Here is a 21,519-nt window from a genome sequence, read left to right as displayed (position 1 = left end):
TATGTAATTACCATTTTAAAGAGAAGAAAACTGGGTGGGGCTTGTAATTATAACTTTATGAGCAGTCAGGCTAGCAAATGAATGACAAAAGTACTATACAATAGTTAGACAAACAGCTGAGGGAAGACTAGAACTGCAATTCTGTTTGCTAGGCTCATTATGACATTGTGGCTTTTTGGAACAAAAATTTTCACACGTATCCTGGCTTTTTTCACAAATAAAAAGCAGAGATTTGTGAGGTTTGTGTGACTCTTATCAATTATTTTTATTGTGGCAACATGACAGGGCTGGAATAGCTTAACTGTAAAAATGGAATCTTCAGAGGGCAGGATGTGATGGCCACTGTTATAGGAAGAGATCATAATAAAATTATTCAAATGATTTTGCCTGGCTGTAGGATGTGTGACTTTCTGTTTCTGCTTCTTTCTGAAAGGGTAGGACTCTTTTACACATATTCAGATAAAAACTTGAAATGATCCTGCAACCTAGTTATGGGCAACATATTTAAAATATTGTGAAAACATGAAAAATGCAACATCTCACTGTATTTCAAAATATACAGTTTAACTTCATGTCCTCTTATTCAAATGAAAGTATTTTTCTACAAAGCATTTTGTCTCATTTCAGCAAGCAATAAGCCAAACAACTCTTGCATGCTGTATAGCAATCAGAATTGTACCATAAAAAGTGGGAGTCAGTTTAAGGACCATTTAATGAATCTAATTCTTTTCAAATATATATGAAGGCATGCACACATCTGTATCGATACGTATACACACACACGTTGATCACATATTATACATTATATATTAATTACATATTACACATTACATATTATATATTATATATTATATATTACATATTATATATTACATATTACATATTATATAATATATATTATATAATATATATTATATAAATACAAAGACCATATACCTTCTCTTTTTTTCCCCTCAATGACTCAATGCATGATTAGACACAATAAAAATCTTGCTTTATCAAACTGATGCATTTGAGAAGACTGGCAGTGATAGCTGTGCAGAGATATATCCCCTACAAAAGCATGCAATTCTCCCAAGTTTGCTCTCATAAAAGATTTATTTCTATCATAAACCATCACCTGTCTCTTGGTCCTCTGACATTACAATGCTGTCACATTCAGCACAGTGGGGTGGCTGATGTTTTTTCTTTTTTGCAAATATGAAGATTGACAGGCAGTTGACAGTGCTAAAGAACAAGATATGACCGAATATATAACATTTGTACCAGCTGAACAGCTACAGCAAACAAAGCAATAAACTCTCTCCTTTTTTCACCTGTGAAAAAACTCCTATAAAGAATGAGCCAAATAAATGGGCTGTACATAAAAAGAATTGTCCTGGCTGGGAACAGGCATCTTATAATAAAATTGTTTCTAATTGTTATTATAATTTAGTACTATCTTCTCTCCTTCAGCTTTTTTCTTGCATTTTGATGCCCATTCTATCTTACTCACATACATTGTGTGTCAGAACAAAGGCAGTATTTGTACTGCCTTCTCAGCATCTAACTCTAGCGGTGAATCTTTGCCTTGTTGGTACCTGTCTCTGCTAACTGCAGAGGAAATTCAGGTGCCTTATTTGGTCCACTTAATTATACCTAAGCAAGACACCCTAAGTGGAATGGACATTATAAATACCTCCCAAAGTGTCATCTGCTCTGAAAGGTTACACGAGGCATTGTTGACTATGATTCTTATTTACTGATTTTTGCCAATATTCATTGTGAAGGAGAATATTAATGATAGAGTATTTATACAGATGTCTCCTTATCGTGACCTTCTATATCCTTAACAATCCTGGCAATCTACTCTCCAGAGGTTTGCATAACCTAGTAAGTACAGATGGATTTCCTTTACAACTGAGGGTCAAAGGTAAAGGAGCATGTTCTTAGATGTGTCACTACATGAATTAAAATGTAGTCATGAATTTGTGGTGTACTCTGTGACTTTATGTTAGACCTTGACCTTAGTATCACATTTAACTGAGCACAATCATAGGTCACAAATTAGAAAGGTTTAAGCAATCTTCTGCTCTATCAAGGGAACCCAATTTAATCAGATCTGATTTAATATGCTGCTCAGAGTTTAGGGAGCACTAGACTAATATTACTAAGAAAGAAACTGTCACCATAGTTATATCCATGCTGCAAAAGCACAAAAAGGCTTTGGGGTGCAATTCTAGCATTTTGCAGAAGCTTACAGTCAAGCATTAGCATTCTTTAATGTTATCTTTTCTCTTTTTTTTTTAGATAAATGGCTCTCTGAAACTCTTTTAATACCAAGTGTTTACAACATAATAATTACAAAGAATTACATCATTGCAGTAATGTGTTTCATCACTCACTGGGAGAATAACCACGGAGAGGCAAGCATTCAGTATCAAAAAGCACACAAAAGAGTAGGAGTTAACATGTCATGCAGAGCCAGCAGCTCAAAACTTGGCCATGGAAGGGACTGCAGAGAGACCCTGAGCACCTGAGAGTGGAAGTAGAGGTGCAGAGTGACTTCATGCTCCTGAAAGTGGCAGCATGGGATAAGCACTGTCATCTAATTGTACAGATCCCAAACCTGTGCTTTTACAAAGCAAAGGAGGAAAGAAGAGAAAGTGTGGATAAAGTGTGTCAGCAGCAGGGACATGACTGAGGTTCAGCCCTGCTTTTTTAAGGTGCAGTATGATAGCTGCAGATATATTCATAATTATTCAGCTAAAACTACGGGTGCATAAATATGTACCATCCACATAAGCTATTTCTCATCCAAGATGAACAAAGCCTGCCCAAATACAAGATTGCACAGAAAATGTAATAATCCAGAACTGCAAGTGTACACTTCACACTGTGCATAGGAATAGAGAAGTTGACTCTACAGGGCTTCATATTAGATTAACAAGGGTAATCAATATGCTGATTTATCTGTCCTTAAATATGCTTATAGATCTAACATAAAAGACATACAGTACAGATACAATCTGAACACATCTGATGAATCCAGCTACTTTATGAGGTATACTAAGACAAACACACCTAGTTTCCTCCTACTTCTGTTCAAAGTCTTTCCTGATCAAACGTTGTTTTTCTTTTTTGTTTAAAACTGTATCAGGTTTACTATATCAAATTACAATACTTGAAGGTGTCAGGTGAAAATAAACTGATTATTATCTACTAGTGTAATCCTGAGTTCATTTCCAATAATTCTAATCTTAATGTATTCCCAGGTAACACCATGTTTGCTTTTTCTTTCTCTTTTAAACAAGGCTATTAACACTGAATCATCCCAGCATGGTAAAAATGAGTTTGCAGTGCTGCAACAGGTGTTCATGATGCTTTAAAATAAACCCACAACATATTCTACCATAAAAATGTTGTTGAAAATAGAAGATACTGGCCTTGATTTGGAAGGCCAGTGCAGATAAATCCTCCAGAAAGTAAGCGGAAATTGTGTTTATAATTCTTGCTTGCATAAAGGTCTTGTTTAAGTTTGTTTAAGATCTTCCCTGTATACACTTGATCTATTCTAGCTACTATTCTAGAACTGTGATTTCATAGCAAGGAAGAAATTTGATAAAAAAAGGGAAATCAAACTTCTGACAATTAGAAATTTGAGAACATTTTAGAAGAGTAATTTGGAAATTCCAGAAATCGGATTGTGGTATTACAGAATAACCCTACTTATCTGCAAAATCAGATTACACCTAGAAAACATTTGAATTGAAAAAGCCAGGCAAACATTTTGCAAATTAAATACCACAGTTCATCAGATCAAAACCCTGGGATAAATCATGTGCCCTACCACATATGACCCTTGGCTCCACATCAGTATAGAAGTAATTTGTCAATTTTAATGCTAATGCTGAAATGCTTGGAAGACGAACAGGGAAACCCATTTTCTCTAATGGAAATAAACTTGATATGTCAACAAATAATGTACCATGTGATTTACAAAGGAGATCTTCCAATAATTTAGCTTGAGTCAATACCATTGGAGTAAGTCTGCAATTAGTAGGAGCTTATGTACATTCTTTTGAATGACAACATGAATATCTTCTGTAAAGAAAAATAAAAGCTGCCTATTTTCCATGCTTTTTTGTTATTTATTTTGGCATGCCTAACCATAACTTTTGCCATTTGTGCATGGGGGGAGTCAATATCAATACACAGGGAGCTCCATCTCAGCAAAGTAACTGTGCAACATTTTAACAAAAAGAGTAATGAACTTAAGTTTCCTGCAATCTGCTTAAATCGTCTCCAAAATTTAGAGGTACCTGACAGTAAGTCAAGACAGCCCAGAGATTTAAGGTAAAACTAGTAAATGAGTGGAGAATCATGAGTTACAAGCAGGGACAGTCTTCTCCCTTGATTTCCTTTAATTTTATTCGTTGTATTTGAGATTACAAGCAGTTAAGTTCTAAATGTTTGCAAAACGTCTCAAGCAGCTATTTTCCTGACAAGAGTGAAATTCAATGAGAACATGATCTAGAAAGTCACAGTTTAGTATTTCTGAAATATGAATCATCAAATGGTGTGCAGTGAATGATTGGGACAAAATGAAGAATGCCCAGCTGTCCTTTAAAAGTCTGTAATTTGCATATAAAAACCTAGCAATAGTACATGTAACTTTTAATTTTTAATAACAAAACCTATCATGTCAATGAATGAGAAGTTACATCTGAGTAAGGAGCATGTTTTGTATATGTGATGTTGTTTCCTTCTGAAAGCAGGGGGGACTGTAAGAAGTTGCAGCCTTCTTTATAGAACTGTTGTAAACTATCTACATTAGTCAAACTTCACATGGTTAAAAAATGCAAACTGCTTTCCAGTCTATATTACTGGGATTTAGCTGTAACTTATTTTAGTCCTCTTTTCCCAGTCTTTATCTAACTATTCATAAAAAGCAATCAGCTAGGTCAACAGACTGCACATCTGGATTGGCATATTTTCAAAAGCAGAGAGCCTTTGAGAGGAAGGAAGTAAGAAAAGTTGCAAAGTATGTTATACTATCCTTTATTCTCACAACTAGAAACTGGATTTTGAACTGGTATTCAGTGCCTGAATTACTATTGATTTTGAAACAAGTAACAAAGCCAGATACCTCAGTCCCAACTGATTTTTTTCCCCAGTGCTTTCCTTTCTTCCCATCTCTTCATTTGTCCTCCCAGCTAAGTGTACTTCCCAATGTTTACCTTTCTAATCCTGCATTTTCCAAGAGGCTCATTCAGTCACCAGAAAAAGGGATCTTAAAATATTTTCATTGACAATATAAAAAAATGGTTGACAATATAAAAAAGTGAATGGTAATCTCCAGACTGCACAAAATGGAGATAACACTCTGAAGATCCAGTCTTCTTCACCTCTGCAGTGTTTTCCACTCTTTCTTTTATGTTGCTGTCTACTTTGTTTCTTCTGTTCCCATGCTACCTGAAACAGTGGGCACAATAATGAATAAAAAATGGACTACACGTTTACCCCTTTATCACATTGTATTGGGTTTATGTGGCAAGGTTTTGGTAGCAGGGGAAGGGGATCAGCAAGGATGGTCTCTGTGAGAAGACACTACAAGCTTCCCCTGTATCCGATAGAGCCAATGCCACCAGCTCTAAGACAGACCCGCCGCTGGCCAAGGCTGAGCCCATCAGCGACAGTGGTAGTGCTGCTGGGATAACATATTTAAGAAGGGGGAAAAAAGCTGCACAGCAGCTGTGAGAGAGAAGTGAGAAAATGTGAGAGAAACAGCCCTGCAGGGAAAGGAAGAAGGAGGGGGAGGAGGTGCTCCAGTTGCCAGAGCAGAGATTTCCCTGCAGCCCATGGAGAAGACGATGGTGAAGCAGATTGTATCCCTGCAGCCCATGGAGGTCCATGGTGGAGCAAACATCCTCCTGCAGCCTGTGGAGGACCTCACAATGCAGCAGGTGGACAAGCCCTGAAGGAAGCTGCAGCCCATGGAGACCCCATGCTGGACCAGGCTCCTGGCATCAGCTGCAGCCTGTGGAGAGGAGCCCACACAGGAGTAGGTTTTCTGGCAGGACCTGTGACCATGGGGGACCCACACTGAAGCTATCTGTTTCTGAAGGACTGCATCCCATGGTGAGGACCCAACCTGGAGCCGGGGAAGAGTGTGAGGAGATAGGAGCAGCAGAGAGAAAGCGTTATGAACTGGCTGCAACTCCCCCCTGTGCTGCTCAGGGGGAGGACGTAGAAAAGTCAGGAGTGAAGCTGAGCCTAGGAAGAAGGGCGAGGTAGGGTGTTTTTAGTTTTGTTTTATTTTTCACTATCCTAGTATGTTATTAATTGAAAATAAATGAAATTAATTTCCCCAAGTCAAGTCTGTTTTGCCCGTGAACAGTAACTTGTGAGTGATCTCCCTGTCCTTATCTTGACCCACAAGATTTTTCATCATATTTGCTCCCCCTGTCCTGCTGAGGAGGGCTTGGTGAGCACCTGGTGGCCAACCAAGGTCAAGCCACCACACACATGTAGGCTTAAGATCCACCAGCTGGGATCCTTGGGATCTAAGGTACCCAGAGACTTATAAAATTTTTTCACTGCCTTTTCTGTCACTCAAAATAAACTCAAAGTACCCCAACTCTTCAGAAATCAGTACCAAGAAAATGAGTCAGAGCCTAACCATCTTCTCCATAACAGCATCAGCACCTTGCACTCCAAAAGTAGAGACTTAATTTCTCTGCCATATTTCTCTTAACCAGCAAGGTCCTACCCTACACATAGCTAAAAAAGGACCCATGTTTTAGGCCCATCTGATATTCCTGGGTTCTTAACAGCTAAGCCTAAAATTACTTTACTGTTTGGATATCTGTGCCCAAGATTTACCTGATACCACTTTTATTAGATTATTATTTTTTTCTTTTTTTTTTTTAATTTTATTTTAGACATTAGTCATTCATATATTGCTTCTTACATAGCTAATTTTAGTGGAAGTTCAAGCAGTTTTCTCAAAGTAGCCTCTGCTAGCAGTACTAGCTCTGCATAACCCCTTTGTCACGGCATGCTCCATTTGGCTGCACCATGCAGCAAGCTGTACTGGAGAAATGATCTTTTGAAAAACAAATGAGTAAAATATGTATTTTAAAATGTTTATATCACCTGTTCATTCAAAGTCACATGAATGCTCATCCAGCACAACTGGGGAGGCAGCAAGGGTGCACATCAGTGATGGGTGGTCGGAGCAAGAAGGAGAGTCAGTGAGTAGGATGGCCTCAAGCCTGTCCTGCCACTGAAGATTGCATCTTGCAAAACTGCAGGACCAAAGATAAAGAGGAGCCTCCAAAAAACATTTGTTTTAAAGGAAAGAGGAAGCAATAAAAATAAGATTAAGCAATACTAAAATCCAAAGACACAAAAAATACAAAGGATAATGAAAATATCAATTTTAGAAAACAAGTAGATAAAAAGTCCTCTTTTACCAACAGGAAAAGGATTCTGATGCCAACACAAATCAGTGGAAACTCCACTGAAATCAGTATATTCCTGAAATCATTATTGTTAAGTTGGTGCAACATGATCAGATTCCAGCCAGCTTCACAGAAGCTCACAAAATCCAGGGCAGTTTATAATGATAAACATGGTTACTTGTAATTGAAACACACTGATGTCCTCCAGAAAATATGAATTTATATGCACATCTGCAAAAGCAAAAGAATCACATTAACTATTACCACCAGAAAGAAGCATGATAACTAAGGTATTAAAATGTTCTTTTGAATTTCTAGCTATCATCTATCCCCTTCCAGAGAAATCATGAACATTTTCAGTCCTGTGATGTGATAAGTATAAAATTATTTGCAACACCTCCTTTGCCCTTGGTGACCTTGTGAGTGTGCTTGACACAACAAATATACTGAAATTTATTAAGGTTCAGAATATTCACATCAGTGCTTCCGTGACTGAGATGATTTTTCTATTAAGTGGTCTCTGTAATAATTTACTTGCATTTTGAGCTAAACAAGTCAAGCAGCTGCACAACTCCTGACACTTAAGATGTTAGATATTTTACATCACAACCATACCATGCTTCATAGCAAACATCTGGTTAAACTTAATGGTGGTCCAAAGAACTTTTTTTTCCTGTGTATTAGCATTCATTTTAAAACCCTTTCCACTAATCTAATGGTGTAGTGGTGGACTTGGTAGTGTTAGGTTTACGGTTGGACTCGATGATCTTAAAGGTCTTTTCCAACCTATACGATTATGTGATTCTGTAAAATATGGCATTGAAATGAATGGATCACAGAGTTAGGAGTGTTATGATTTTTGGTTTGGTTTGGCTTGGTTTTGTGTTAAATATATTGGCATAGAATTCAGGGCAAGTACATTAAAAAACCATAAACACAATTAATTGACAAGATACATAATTATAATATTAACTATATCACAAATTATAGACATGCCCATCTGAAAATTCACTGCAGACACCATCATCTCTAGAACTGAAATTCTAACCTAAACAAATACATTTTGACAAACTCTATAGGTTGCTAACTCAGTGGTTTGTGTAAATCTTGCAGTGATTTGCTTTCGTATTGAAACACCTGGTTTCAAGTTGTAGCGTGAATGTTTTGCACAGTGTAACTCAAAAACTGCAAACCACAAGAACTCATGACTAATATGCAGCACATAAGCAACAAAAACAAAACAGTAGTATAAATGCAATACAGTAAATCAAGACCAGATGTAACACATAATAAATCAATCAAAACTGCAAAAAAATTACTAAATATAGTGAATTTAATTAAAGGCTCTGCTGTGTCTCTAGACAATTCAAGTATAACCATTAGCATAGGCTTCCTGTTTTTTTTTCCCCTCTTTTTTAAGCCGTACCTTGGCCTGTTTTTCTTTCCTCATTCAAGCAAGATCCATGAAAAGCTCCATGAAGAACACAGAGCAAATACTATAGAAGAGGGTGCTGTGACCCAGCTGTACCCAGGAGGTGGAAAACACTGATTCTGAAAAGGGGAACATAAAGTCAGACTAGCTGATCTCATCCCCTGTAGATAATCAGTAAACCTTATCTGTTGATTAATATATAGTTATGTTTTACCTCCTCTGTCTCCATTTGCTGTTCAGAAGGCACTCTCCAGGCCTGATCCACATTACATACTCTTGCTGGTGCAAACCTGCCAGTCCCAAGTGGGAGCGATGCATAGCCCCGCTCGGCAGCATGGCTTTGGTGAAACCACTGCCATGGACGCAATGGAGCTGAAAGAGCAGAGCTTGTGCCAAATTAGCACCTGTTGTTCACAAATCCACGGGAATGTGCTCTCAGAAAAACATGGTAGCGTATATCGTGTCTACTCTTCAAGCAGGTGCGTGCAGTTCGGGGTTGTGCATGTGGTTAATGGCTCTGCGGCATGGTCAATGAGATGCAGCATATAGCAAGTCAGTATGCCTCCATGGAGCTGCTGTGCTAAACTGCCATCACCACCTACTCTGTGTAGAGCACCTCCAGAAGCATGTATTCCCAGAAGTGAAGAATGGTGCATTCCTTTCCAATAGCAAAATGTGAAAATGTCTCCACTTTATAGATTCATCCACCTTAAAGGGCAGCCAAGTTTTCAGACTTTTCTCCTAGGAAAAGTTGACAGAAAATAAGTTAATTTCCATTTTTAAAGCTCAGATCTGGCTTCCAGACAGACACCACAATAATAAACCACTGTGGGATATTTTTGCTAAAAAACCCCCTACTACCTATCCAAAAAATGTTTTCTGATTCCATGAGTAGCGTTCTACCTACTAGTTACCACTGTGTATGATTGACTACAAGTTAAGAAGGTGATGTTTCTTGCATTAAGCATTTTTGCCTTGAGTTATTGACATATTTTAAATTATTCTGCTTTATGTCCATCCTTAATAGAACAGAAATCAGCTACAAAAGATCTTTATTAACTGACTGCCTCGGGTGCTGTACAGAGATTCATGATTTAACAGCTCGTCCAAACAGACAGGCGTATAGCTTGTTTAATAGGCTTGTTCAGCCCTTTGGCATATAAGTGGATTATGGAGGTTTATTTGTCTGGCTATCTTTTTACACAGCTTTCCAAATAATTGTCATAAATATCCCTACTTCCTTAACCCAATTAATGAAATGTAGTAAATACCTAGTCTACCACTTCTATTGATTAAACAGTTGCTTAGGAAACACATAATCATTGCCACCCAACACTACATGCTGTGTTCTGGTTTCACAAAGAGAATGGAGATATGTCTAAAAGAAAAACAAAAGAAAAGCTCATATAAGTCACACAGGAATTTCTTTTGTCACTGCTAATGATTTTTCTTTCTGTCGTGAGTTTTCTGAAGACAAGTTTAATGGGAAACATATGGATTCATTACTGCTGAAAATCAACCTCACTTCAGACAATCATTTATTTGCTTTCTAGCAAAAGCTATTTTTTCAAAAAAATTACACTCTGGGAGCTTTAATAGCAATCTTGCTATCCTTGTAATGGTAAACTGGATCCTGCAGTAAAAGCAGTCAACACAGGAGTGTTTCAGGAACAGGATGAATGGAGATTACTCACACAAGCAGGGCTGGCAGTTATCAGACATGACTTTTTTTTTTCTTTTCATAAGCTAAGCAAAACCAAAGAGCTATTAAGTAGACTAAACATTTTCACTTATAATACAAAACACTTAAAAGAATAATAGTTTCCCCATTCAAAAAACAAATGTATGGTAACAGCACAAGGTTCATGAAAAAAAAATGTCCTATGAAAAGCTATTAAAATATTAAATATTTATGCTTTCAAAGCTTCATCTATTTCACATCCCCCTAACTATTTTAGCATGATTTTATGAATATTTAATGCTACAAAAACATTCTTTTTGTGATCCTGTTGAAATATTCAGCGTAAAGAAAAATGTCATTTACACCAGATGATTAATGTCCAAGATTCCTAAATCAACAAGCCCAGAGACCAAGGAACGTGGGTAAAAATGAGTTGCAGTCTGGAGTCTGAAACAGGGTTGTTGTGTCCTTGAGAACAGCAGCACTGGAGATACCCAATAAGGATGCTGGCTGTATTACATTTAAAAACAAGAGGAGGCATGTGTTGTGGCTCTCTGTGGGGGAAGATGTATGTGCAGCATGATTCAGCGTCGCAGCGGCAGTGGTGCAAGGGAGGGGAGTGGATGTGCTAGCTGAGCTGAACAAAAATGAACAATAGTAAAACAAATAACCCTTTGTGCAAAGGCAGGCGCAACCCAAATCAAACAAACCAAGTGGAATTAGAGCTCCGAGTGAAATATGCTTGTTTAAAAAGACCATTCCTCTCTAGAGACGGACATTGCCTCCTTTCTCACACTGATGTAGCATTTACCTGGCTTGCTGGAAAGTAGAGTGTGTTACATGCAGCTGTTGACACCAGCAGACAACACCAAAGGCCCCCAATTATTTCATTATTTATGAAACGTTTGCTCGGTGCAGTCAGTGGCTTCATGATGAAAAAGCTCCAACAATGAGGCCCTGTCAGATTTTTGGCAGAGACACATCCAAACACATAAAAACAAGTTTAAACACTATCGTTTATGCACAATTCTTTCTTGGCATGTGTCCTCAGTTACCACAATTTGCAGCCAGAAAAGACTTACTTCTACTTTTTTTCACTCCAAAATAATCTGGCCAAAAGTGTATCTAATTCCCCTCCTCCCTCAGAAGAGAAACAGCCTTGTCAAGGGCTGTGTTGTATGTGTGTTTGAGATATCAAGGTTTCCATTTACCACACAGCTGCACTGACTCGAGCAGCCCTGCCTGCTGCCAGACGGCTGGAGCCACAGCCCTGCAGCTGCCCACAAGTGTCACTGGCGGCCAGGTCTTGACTTCTCCACGAGACTCATCCTCGGCTCTGCTCTGGCCACTGATCCACTCCTTTTGCAGGAAATCCTGTGAAGCACATACAGAATGGCAAGCCATCACTGTGCCAAGAGGTGGAGTCGGTGTGGACGGGGGGGAGCACAGCGCAGAGCCGTGAACACTTTGCAAAGGTGCATTTTGGAGCTGATTTATGGCTGGAAGGTCCTCTTGGTGCAAATAGTTCATAAAGCATATGACCTAAGTACTTGCCCACAGGGCCACAATAACATTTGTGTAGCATAAATTAACGTGCTTCAACCGCTAATTCAATCTGGCTAGCTAATTCCTTTGGTTTTGGCAGAGTGTGACCTCTGCGACAAAGTACAGTGCTTGTGGTGATGACTCACAGTTCTGGCTGTGTTGCATTTTAGAGTCACACGCACCCATACGAACAAAGAGTGCTATTCGTTGAGCAGTTGTAAAAATATACCTCCTGAATACGTTTGGATCAGTGCTAATTGAAACTTCCTTTTTATAGGAGCCTGATCAAAAGCAGCTGTGGGAGTCAAGCAGGAACAGATTTATATATTACATTAGAAACCTGACAAATTCAGAGAAAAGCAGCTGAGCGAATGCCTATAATCGGCTGGAGAGACACATTTAACACACGATGGCTTGAGACTTCCCCAGAGGAAAATCCTTCACTACATGTGGATTTTTTGCAGGTGTTTCTCTTTTCTGATTCCCTCGTCAGTCAAAAGCTATATTTAAGTAGTGTTCCAAATTCAGAGACACTTTAGGAGTCCTTTTAATGGTGCCACAACCACAGAACAAAAAGGTGAAGCAAATCTCTGAAGACAGCATCCTTTCCTGTGCCTGTCTCCAACAAGTATGATCAGTAATGTGCCTATCTATAGAAAGTCATCTGTGAGATGTAGCTGGCCGAATATAAATGTTTGAGGGAAAAAGCAAGTGGGTAGCAGCCCCTGATCTGTAAGGTCCCCAGCTATCAAGATCACCTGGTAATTCTGTTCAGGTAGTGAAGTCTTACTGAACTCTTAACACCAATTCCATTCTCTTTCACCTACGACTGGCCAGATGACTGTCTCCCACCCTTTCAGATCCAGTTGTGCCTAGAGCAACTGCTCATGGAGATCCACACATTCATAATCTTCATGGATGATTACTGCAGCTCATTATGCCTGTGAATAAAGCCATATGCTTTGGAAAAATTCCAGGTGCACCAAGCCATAGCAGCCTGTCTGCTTAGCATCCTATTGCTGTGAATACCTGAGCTCCTCTGTCTGCAGGCAGGCTCCACCTTAGAAACCAAATCCAGTTCCAGATTCTTGTCATGACTTTCCAAGTCACCCACTGTGACCTGCTGTGATGGCCCAAACCCCAACCTGTCCAAAAAGAGTGGTTGGCAAGAGACTCTAAATGCCAGCTCAGACAGCTTTATTAATAATATGCTATTTGTGATCTTTATTAAAAAAAACCTATATAGCATACATTGCGAGACTATCAGAAAGGTAATTGTTCCTATGACTTAAAATGTTTTCATTTTTACAAACATATGAAAATGTCAAAATGCAAATCATCTTGTGAGAAGAGTGGAATCAATGAAAGAGGAGTTCAGTTGCCTTATTGTGAAAAATTTACATATTGCGGTGTCATCTCTTTCTAAAGATCAGCCAGTGGCACCCAAACCCATGCTTAGCATACATTCCCAGGGCTAAGCAGAAGCACAGCATTTGTTGGTTCAGGTAAAAAGAAGGTTGTATCAGGAAAGAAAAGAAAAAGGTGTTCTCAAAATATGCTGCAATGGTTCTGTTGCATTAGCAATCTCAGAAACCTCAGGTATAACTAGAGCAAAGAAACTTTGTATCCCTATTCTTCACTCAGGGTCTGCCACTGTATTACACTTACTCATTCTTAAGTCAATGCTACAATGACATGACATGGCCCAGTTGCATCAGCTGGAAATTATGACTACTGCAATTTCTAGCATCTTACCAAACAGTACATCAGCCCAAAGGCTTTCAAATGCAGTCCGAAGCTGTCTCTGTTTCTCATACAATTTCTTGAATAGAAAGGAGTGGCAAAGGTAATTGATGGTTACATTTCATAACTTGTACTACTTTCCCATAAAAAAACATATCTATAGATTTTTTAGTTGATTTATTACACTCATTAACACTGGATTTCTTTAGGGAATAATAAGTGTAATTTTTTGGATGCAGAAGCAGACATTCTTAGAAAGAAACCAAGAAATGATCAAATTGCAGGTGTACTAGTATTATTATGGAGGCTGCAAATTTCATGATATCCATAATTAGTTCTATATAAATATTGCATGAATGAAGCTATGTAAATATTGCATGAATGAAGCACAATGTAGTTCTTGTTTCAAAATAAACATGTCCTCAAGCAGGAGGATGAATGTTGAATTTTCATGGTTACAGTGGCTATACATTTCTAATACCAGGGAGAGCAACTAATGAGTGATGCGGGCACTAGGACAGATTAAAATAAGACATGTTGCACCCCTTAAAGTCACAGATTTTAAAACATGTGATAAGAATGTCTGAATTTTTAAAAGCCATTTTTACCTTATACCATTAAGAAATGTAAAAGTTAAGTTGGTTTGTGAGGCTTTTAAAAATCTTTACACATCAATTTAATGGCACGTCAGGCTTGAAAGGGAAAAGTGTCAGGCTGATTTGATAAGAAAGATATCAGAAGTGCATTTACTCAGAAATGTATAAAGAATTATTTTATTTTATTTTATGCTAGGAGGGAAGAGGTAGAAGCAGGATAGAGAGAACTTGCATAAGCTGTGTAAATTACATTGATTTTGTGCTGTAATTCACTGATGCTGTGCTCACATATAACATATATACATTGACGGGGAGGATTTTATGCACTTAATGTACTTATTTGCCACCTCTTTTGATCTGACTAGAGCTTTTCTAGTTTCATAACCCTAACAAGCCAACCTCTGAGGTAAAAACACGAAGGAAGAATCAAAATGCAGTTCTTGAAGTTTCAGTGAAGCAAATGGAAGAAAATCCATTATAAAGGGTCAACACTTCTTACATCCTACATTACTCCCATATAATGCAGAGGGGTAGGTTCTCATTTAGGAAATAACAGATCTTTTTACTCACAAAGTAAGTTGCCTGAAACCTTGTGGACAAGAACAGTTGAAAAAAAAGAGTAAAAATCAAAAGCATTGTCCGGAGCAGACTGAAGGCTGGAGATCCACTGCTTTTTAAAGGGTTTCCTGCAGAATGTTAAATTAAACAACCTGAAATGCCCAAGGTAGGGAATCAAAGGTACAACCCCAAAGCATATGCTGCCCAGAACTTCCAGACCTGGTGGACCAACCCAAAACTTACACAGGTTCCCTTCCAGAGTTTGGCCTCCCATCTTGCCATTTGGCCAGAGGGCTAGGTAGACTGTCAGCAAACAACTTTGGGGTGCCAAAGCTCTCTTAGTGATTTTGGAGCAAGCCTAAGCACTGTGGCATTATTCTGGCATGCTTCACAGAGATGCAGCACACACCTCAGTAGCTCTGTGGTGCCAGAAGGCATCCTGGACTCACCATTTACACTCAAGTGATGCTACAGAGAAAGATTCCTCCCTTCCTGGCATAGGTGAGTTACGGGAAATTTTCATTTCTTACATTCCCCCATCAAGTAGTTTGATAACAGCTGCTAGATTTGTTGGACAAACATACATGAGATCTACTCATTTGTATCCACTTTAGTAGTTTAGCAGATTACCTGTTAATGGTACCGGAAGGTGAGACTGCCACTTTTCCCTTTTTTTTCGACACTATTGAAAAACAGCTGAACCATGCTGACAAAGGCAAAGGACAAATGTTGCATTTTAAACTTGTCAGTGAAAAGGCATCTGAAGTACTACCTCTCACAGAGCATACACTGTTTTTTTCAATAATGCTGCAATTTTACCTGTCAGTTTCCTTCCCCACCCGTTTCACTAAAAGCAGATCTAAAGGTACCTTTGCAGAGGTAGATGGCACTTGAAAGCAAATCTGCCACAATGAAGAGCCCAGCTGGACAAACAAGTCACAACCAAGACATCATAAGTCAACAGTGTCAAATAAACAGGAGAACTACCAGCATGGACACATCAAGTCAGTGTGGACCCAGCAGAATGTCACTGTTACTGTTCTTATACAGACTCTGCCTCTGCCTGAATGTCCAGAGGATAGAGTAGGAAATTTAGGGATCGTTTGGCTGGTGGAAAAACCCTGGAAAACCCCACCTGTACAGAGCAGCAGCTCTTTTTCCCTCATGCCATATGCTGTGCGTTTCATCTCCTCCTCCAGCCCCACCACCCAACCAGGCAGCCTGCCATAATCTTGAAGAAACAATTCCCTGCTACAAATAGCCCTGAAAATGGACTTTTAGTAACATAAAAACCAATCAAGCTAGGATGGCATAGTTTATAGATATTCTCCCTTACAGTAACCTCAGGAAATTCATTATTCTCACAAGGTGCTAAAAGATGAAGTCTTCATCCCCACATTACTGGATTTTTAAAGACATTCCTTCCCACTCCAAAATAAATTAAATTATGTTTAATTTAAATCCTGCGGTCTTTTCAGTGTTCTCACCTCATTCTCTAATTAACAGAAACCCTTTTAATTTTAACCTTATTAGTGAGCGATGAAAACAAAGACTCTCAGCAACTTTATTGCTACTGTATATACTGAGATCTTAAAATTCTTTTTCTGCCAACCCTTTGGTGAGGGCTAGAAGCACCCACTTTTCTGCTACAAGAGCACACCACATGCTTACACTTGTGTCCACGGGAAGGGCTGCAACCACCCAAATTCCTTGCACTGCTCGTCAGCCAAGGTTCCCATACCTGAGCTCCAGCATCCCCACCTTCCTCTGGAGCAAGGTTCAAGCACAAGCATCAGACATCGCAGAAAGGACATCTGAAGCTGCCTACATCTCTCTGCTTTCCCAGGTGCTCAGTGAGAAGGCTGTCACCTGGGACTGTTTTCCGATCACTGTTTTGCCTGACTTAAAGCAGGGGCTTGGATACACAGCTGCCCAGGATACCCTCCATGCCTTCAAGCTGCTGGCTCAATGTGATATACTGCTGAAGTTTTCCTCTAATCACAAGCAATAAACGCTGCACAAGATGCCTGTGCTTCCTCAAGGTTCTTCAAGTCTTTCCGTGAATGTCATCAGAGAGTGTAAGGGAGTGCATGTCAACTTTTTGCAGCTGTGACCTTATTCAGGATAGAAAAATCTAAATTAACAAACACTAATAGAACACATTCAAATTAGAAGGTAAAACTTATTTTCATAATCATATGAAAGAACTGACAGATTCTTATGCATAATTTGAAAACTATTGTTTTAAAACTCTCATTTAAATTATTTATTGAGATACATATGTTTATGTCTTAACTTCCTGTTTATCAATAAGCAGGGAAAAGGTTACTCTTTCTATTGAAAGACCCTTCTTTTGGGGAAAGACTTCTGCCATTTTTGTGACATAATTTATTTCTCATAAATTCCTTTTATCTACTGTATTTCCCAAATCTGTTTGAAGTTCAGACAGCTCTAGACAGATGAAGTCACTGGTATGTATTTAAAAAAACACCTTTGAAATATAATCAATATTTTCTGCATGATTCAACAAGGGAGTGTCTAAAGAAGAAATACAATTCCTCTGTGTTTGCCTGAATTATATTTTTATCTGCCTTTGTGACCAATTCCAAAGTTTGCACCTTTGACTTTGGGCAACTGAAATAATATGGCCCATATTGCTCAATCAATCTTTTTCATGAAATGTAAATAATATACCTACTTTAGATAAAAGATGCTTTTATAGGTGATATCCAGGCTTCTGGAAACATTTAGGTCATATTGGATATTTCTGGAGGTTTACTATAGGTCTTTACTATCCATTCTAACATAGCATTACCTCATTATCATAGTGAATGCTGTACCTGTTTAATGTAGCCTATCCTGTATTGCAGCATCTTGTGAAGCTTCATGTAGAAATTATTGACAATACTTCCCCTTGTATTGTACATAGAAAGTATTTTCTCATTTTGTTCTTGTATTTATTTGTATTAAAATGAGTTATTATTAGAAGCCTTTTTAAACAGGAGGCAGTTATTTGAAGGTAGTTAAAGATAACTGTTTCTTAGGATGCAATCCTGCTTCAGCAGTGCCTGTGGTAAAGCTGTCAGGCACTTTATGGCAGCAGGACTCAGCTGTGAAGAGCCAAAGAAACTCCAGAGAAAGGGTACTCTGTGCTTACACGAACAGACAGTGCTGTATATGGCCTCTTGCATTTAAGTAACGACATTATTGTCACAGTAAGAGGAAAGCCTTCACAGTTGTCATTTCTAAGCACACAGAACTAACAGGTTGTTGCCTACATGCATGGTGTGAAAATGCTCTGAAAACCAATAAATCTACCCGTGACAAACAGTTTGCAGCTTACGTCTCTCTATCACGCTGGTCTCTTCTTCCAAAAAAGGATACCAGCCACTCATTCCTACCAACCAAGTGAAGAGTGAACATGGTGGGTTAGGTCACAGGGAAGCAGCGCAGATGCTGCTTTCCTGACTACATGATGCTCCAAGAGGAGCTGTGTAATTTATGGCAGAGATAACCACAAAAGTAGTGTGATTTCCTACTGGCTGGACAATACAATTCAAGCCAAATGATCCTCCAAAACCCCATTGTAAATCTCTCCCTCACACAAGTTCTCTGAAGAAACGTTGACCCAGCACGGTCCTCCTTCACTCAGAGAGGCTAGTCATTGCTGTCAATGCCAAGCTTCCTGACTCCCTCTCAGGATGCTCAACCTCATCCCAAGCTGCACATGCTGACTCCTTGCTTGATGCTCTGGTTCTCCCCTGCCAGCATCAGTGCTCTTCTGCAGCTTCTGCCATGTTTTCCTTTAGATAATAGAGCAACAGAGCTTTTGTGGGTTTTCTGACTTTTTGAAAGGCAGAATGTACCCCTGAAGTGCTTGCACTCCTTTATTGTGTAAGGAAATAAAACCCAAGCTGTGGGCTGCAGGCACAAATTGAGAAGATGCAGCAACCCAATTTTCTTGTGTATTAAATCAGAGGTCTTGCACTGGAAATGTTTTTCTTCCTAATGTGTCTCTAATTAGAGAAAGCAGTTTGACCTCATGCACTGAGAATGTTGCTGAAGTTCAAGAATTCATGAGTTAATGATAACTTCTAGCTTACCCTACTGCCTGGAAGGAATCATAACATCACTCTGCATTTGCCTGTCCTTTGCTAAAATACTGGGCTAAGATTCTCACAATTTTTCAGGTAGGTTTGTGACATTGCCTCTCCACCAACACTAGCAACCATGCTATTTTTCCTGTGTTTAGAGATACATGAATGAAGCCTGCTAAAAATTATCAAAGGAAGCATTTTAATAACAAGGTAATGTGGTAACATTAATGAAAGCTATACTCAAGCGTGAATGGCAGAAGGTACCTCATACTCTCCCTGACTTTGGGACATTTTCAACTAGCCTCCCCTGCTGTGTGGAATTACAGACAGGCCCTCCCATTCAATTTTGCTTCTTAAAGTATCCAGATATGACACCTATCCATGCTAGAGTTTATGGCCATGAGAAAAAATCTCTTTGGAAAAACATGAAGCAGAAATGTGCAAATATTTGATTTATTAGGTTAGAGCTGGTATAATGGGACGAGTTGTGTTGGTCTCATTAACAAAGAGAACTTTCTTTCTCCAAGCCAGCTGGAATAATAAAGGCAATTGTATGACAGTTTAAATGAAACTGAGCGATTTTATGTGGATTTTATTTCTACTTCTAATGCTTACTAGTTACACAGGAATAATATCCCCCTGGAAAAAGAACAACCAACCCCCCCCCAAAAAAAAACAAAACCCAAAACTAAACCAAACAAAACAAAAAACCCAAGCAAAAGAAACTCTTGGATATCATCTGTAGCCCTGACAAAAATGTGATTAAGGCTAAACACTGCAGCTCAGGAAAGGGTACGCTTAAAGAAATTATTTATGCTTACTTTTTGAAGCATTTGTAGCTTTTTTCTTTTGTCGTTGAAAACCAAGGAGACAAAAGAGACTATATACATCTGCTGTATTTTTTCTGAATGTAATGTGGGTAATTATAATTAGTGAGCTTTTGCTTTTTTATGTAACAGTGTAATATACTGTTTCAAATGAGTGTTGTTCAGATGAAATACAAAGTACAACAAAGCTGAACTGTGTCAACATATTCACATCCTATCATAGGCATAAGCAGTTTCCAGAAAGATATTTGCCATACAAAAAATTTCCATTTACTTTGAAAGCGTTGGTTAGTCTTCTACAGACGAGACACTGAATTTTTCTCTTGCTTCCAAATGGTGCAGTTTCAAGGGCATGACGCAACATACAGCATTTATCTGTTAAAAGATGAATGTGATTACAGTATGAACCAAAATAAAAAGAAAAATAGATTTGTGTGTGGTTGTAAATTTGGAGTTCAGCCAGTTTCATTAAAAAGATCTGTAAAGTTCGTAAGCCTACACATCCTTTCAGATGAGTTAGGGATGATTTATGATCCTGTATCACAACTCATCTTAATATTTTAATGCAAAACATGGTGAATGAAGTTATTGCTTCGCATTCATTGAAAACAGACAAATATATTTTGACAAAGACCAGTAAGTTTCGTCCCTTTTCAGCTAAAACCGTTACAAAAATTGTTATCAAAAACCTGAATATCTCTTCTCCTATTTATAGAGTAATTTCTGTAAGTAATTATTATCTTGCAAATGGTTCACAAAATGTGCTGTGTGTTTGATATACAAAATCAGAGGTGTTTTCATTATTTTCTTTCGGACATACTGTTTCCACAGATGATTTTATCTTCCTGACTGAATGAATATGATTCTTAAAATTATATTTGTACTTTGCATACTCACTGTTTTGAAGTTAAAATTATTCTTCAGTAGTATTTATTAGTTTTTATTCTATCTCTTAGTATTTTCTTTAAAATACCTTCCAGCAATTTTTTATGCTTTAAAAAAAAAAAAAAAGAGTAAGTACGTAGAATGAATTTCTGGAAAAATTCTAATGGACACAGGTTTGCTTAAGCATCCCCCCATACCTTAGAGATGCTACTGTATTTTCATGTAAAATTAAACCAAAGAAAATATTCGTATGAACTTTTAAGAGGTGAAAGTTATATATTTCTTATACTTCTATATTAGATGACATCCAAATGGTTTAAAAGGTTGTTTCTAATGTTAATCCAACCAGTCTAGGAGTCAGCTATTCACTCTCTTGGATTTTTTTTCAACATTTCCTAGTTTCATCTAGGCCAGAGATATCATTAGAATAGCTTTGCATATGGTAATTTTGCTAACACTACTTCCTGGATCAAATTAAACTTGAAAGTACGAAGACATACAAATAAATATACAGCCAACAAACATGCATAGAGGGATAAATAATTTCTCACACAAACAATATTATTACGATATACCTATACAAATAGAGAAAGAATGTAAAAGGTGTTCTATATATGAGAATGAATGTGAAATAATGATCAGTGAAATAAACAAAGTTATTAAACTGCACATGAGGTATTGGTGATTTCCCTGGTTAGCATATATTTTGT

This window comes from Ciconia boyciana, chromosome 4, assembly GCF_034638445.1.
Source record: "Ciconia boyciana chromosome 4, ASM3463844v1, whole genome shotgun sequence".
NCBI lineage: Eukaryota > Metazoa > Chordata > Aves > Ciconiiformes > Ciconiidae > Ciconia > Ciconia boyciana.
Note: the sequence above shows the minus strand (reverse complement) of the source record.